Source organism: Condylura cristata, unplaced genomic scaffold (genome assembly GCF_000260355.1).
Source record: "Condylura cristata isolate star-nosed mole 26May11 unplaced genomic scaffold, ConCri1.0 scaffold00038, whole genome shotgun sequence".
Lineage (NCBI taxonomy): Eukaryota > Metazoa > Chordata > Mammalia > Eulipotyphla > Talpidae > Condylura > Condylura cristata.
Genome location: NW_004567139.1, coordinates 66,460 through 69,769, shown reverse-complemented (window position 1 = coordinate 69,769; position 3,310 = coordinate 66,460). Strand labels below are relative to the sequence as shown.

Sequence of the window (3,310 nt, the reverse complement as noted above, 5' to 3'; positions counted from 1 at the left end):
GCGCCCGAGGGCGAGGACGCGCCCCTGACGGCCGCGCGGCTCTTCCAGGAGGCGGCGGCGCCCGCCATCGCGCGAGACGTCCGGGACGGCGCGTTCGACCCCGAGCGCCTGGACAAGTACGGCTTCGAGCCCACCCAGGACGGCAAGCTCTTCCAGCTGTACCCCAAGAACTTCCCGCGCTAGGCCCGCGCCCGCCGAGCCCCGCGTCTCCGCGAGTTTGGGTGAGAAGTGGGGTTGCTCGGCGTGGATTTTAGAGGAAGAAAAGCGCGAGAGCCGGCGGACCCCGCCCGAACTTCCCCGGAGACGCCCCGGTAGTGAGTTCCTGTGCCCACCCGCGCCGGCCGCCCCGCCACTCCAGCGTGACCCTCCCGCGCCCAGAGCCCACGCCGGCCGCCCCGGAGAGGGCAGCGCCCCGCTCCACGTACCTGCTTGGCTGGGCGTCTCCAGGGACAAAAGGTGCCCTGGGATCAAAGCCGAGCCCCCACCCCCACCAGGATGCGGCCCTCCGGAAGGGGGGGCGCCGCCCCACAGGGACGCTTCCCGGGCACCCTGGGGGAGCTTCCATTTCTACCTCCGATTAAAAACACGGCCCTCCTGGGTACTTAAGGGGAGTCTGAGGGTAAGTGCTAGAAGGAAAAACAGGCCAGCCCTACAGTCATCTGCGGAGTGAGAAACATGGGTGAGGGAGCCCTTGAGCACAGTCACCCCCGCAGCAAGCAGGGCGCCCTGAGGCCCCCACACGCCTCATCCTGCGCGCTCTCCACAGGTGCCTAGGCGCCCCGTGAGCTGGGACACCGACTTCGGTACAAATACATAACTTTTAGTTTTCCTCTGGTGACTTCCTTGACCAAATGTCTGGAGATGACGCAAGGACGCAGGCAAGTCACGAGGGAAAATTTCAGACATTGAACAACAGCCTGGAACCTCTCCAAGGGACGGCAAGCCCATCGAGTGGAGTCTCTGCCTCTGTTTCCTGCGGCTTCCTAATTCTTCCACACAGTAAGGGAACGCAGACCTGCCAGAGGGCAAAGGATGGCAGTTTGCTGGTTTTGAGGCCTGTGTTCCAAACCCTTGGGGACCAGCTCAAGCATTGTGGGACAGACGCGTTAAACCAACAAGAGCCACCTTGCTCCAGATCCCAGCAAACCTAGGAAATTCAGGGCTGTGTCAGTATTGCCAAAGGTAATAGAGTTTGAAGGCAAACGTGAGGGAGAGCGAGTGGAGGTAGAGAGATGGGGAAGACAAGATGGGGCCTGGCTTCCACTCTAATACTAAAAAAGCAGGTGAGACCAGCTTCTTGGTTCTGGTGACTGATCAAAAAAGTAACACCTTAAAATGACACTGGAGTTCCTTACAGGAGAGAAGGTTTAAGGAGAAAGAACACCGGACAGACAAGCTCCATGGGCCTGTTCCTCAACCTTTTCAAGCTTCACCAACCCGAGCTGTGGAAGGGATTTGGATTAGATTTCCGTAGTTCTTTTGGATTCCAGCATTTAATCATTGAACACAGGGAAAGACAAAGTGGTTAGTTTCACTTTCCCTAGTTTCTCATTGTGTGGCTAAGAATTTAGGAGGACACTGGTCTCACAGCCCTACTCCAGATTTAACACACACCTCCCCAAAGAAATTGCGCCTAGGAATCTAGTGAATTTGCTTACTACAGAGATTGGGTGCTTCTATTTATAAACCTCATATAAATAAAAACATCAAATATCAACAGGCAGAAAAACATAGACAAAGAGTTTTCTCTCTCTGCCAAAGAAAGATGGCTAATTTCAAAAGAAATTTCTGTTGTCAGGTGGTTCCTCTTACAATGTGATTTAACCTTGAGTCATGAGCCTAATTGTTTAAAAAATATGTTTGATTACGTGGCATCACAGACTGTACTTGTCATAGACTGGCAAATGGTGCCTTGCCTTGAAAAGGCCCACTTCTTACCTGCTGTGGAAGCCCCAACCAGGGTCCTAACCAGAAGATGTGCGTATTGATCACTTGGTCCTTCCTGCCTTCAGGGGAGTGTGTGACAGATTCACCAGGTTCATGTTCATTGTCACAGAGAGGACCAAAGAACTGACTAGACACACCCTAGGCTGGCCCTGGTGTCCCCCAGGGTGTGCTCTTTGGGGCTTGAGAGGTTAATGTGCTTTAAAAGGATTAGATATTATATTGGGCCTTGGGTCAGTCTGGACTAAAATTAAGCAGAATCCTGTATTTCAGTACAACTTAGGGCCTGAAATGTGTGCTGTGCATTTGACCTCTCCCAGGGGGCACTGAGTGTGTCACCGTTTTCTTACTGGGTTTGGGACCCGCCACCTGGTCTTTGGTTGGTTGGTTGTTCATTTCAGGGTACTCTTAGGAAAGGGGTTCTGAATAGGCTAATGCCCCTTTCCTCTTCTGGGTATTGTAAAGCCTCCTCTCGAATGTTCCTTAACATCTACCATCTCCTCCCCAACAAAAACCTCATGGTCAACTCACATGATTTCCCTACTTCTCCTATAGTCCTCTTATAAAAGCCTGCTGTGTGGTGGCTGAGAGGACAGATTTCCTACTGACACTTGGTTTCTTCCTGGCCCTGTGTCGCCTGAAGCAAGATACTTTTCTCTAAGCCCCAGCTTCACTATCCATAAAGTGGTATTAAAATCTCATAGGATTGATGGGCCCTCCCTGGTGGGACAACAAGTTAAAACGCAGCACTATGAAGCTATCCACAGCCACTGTAGCATGAGTTCAATTCCTGCCGAGAGCTGGCCCACAGGGCACAGCAGACCTCTCCTGACCTGCCTACTGCTCCCCTCAGCATGAATTTCATTAGAACTGCCTGTTCCGTTTCCTAGTCTGTCTCTAGAGAAACCTCTCTCACATAGACACACACACCCCCTCCGCACCTCTGGCCTGTGCCCCAGTTCTTGTATACATCAGTAAATAAGTCTTTAAAAAATAATAAAACCTCACAAGATTGGACTTTCCTGGTGGCGCAAGGGGTTAAGTCTCAGCACTTTCAAGCTGTCAGCAGCTACTGCAGCATGAGTTCATGTTAGAGCCCCAGCCTGGGAGGTGACCCACAGGGTGCAGCAGACCTCTTCCTATGTCCTGTCTCGCCTGTTGCTCCCCTCAGCAGTGTATTTCAGTCAGTCTGCCTGTTCTGCTCCCCACTCTGTCTCTGGTGAATACTCTTACCCCTCCACATCTCTGGCCTGCACCCTAGCTTTTACTACATAAGTGAAGTCTTTTAAAAAATAAATCTCACAAAATTGTTGGGAGATTAGTTAAGATAATGTTATATATTTATACACCTATAGGTACTAGATAT

At 51.8% G+C, this 3,310-nt stretch overlaps 1 protein-coding gene across 1 annotated transcript in view; it reads right to left on the bottom strand.

The window, feature by feature from the left end:
* Window positions 1-2,720, bottom strand: part of TLK2 (tousled-like kinase 2) — a 103,524-nt gene extending 100,804 nt beyond the window's left edge. The window contains exon 1 of the mRNA XM_012732976.1: window positions 426-2,720. The gene's annotated coding sequence lies outside the window, so the exon portion shown is untranslated. The remainder of the gene's footprint in view (window positions 1-425) is intronic.
* Between the last annotated feature and the right edge of the window lie 590 nt (window positions 2,721-3,310).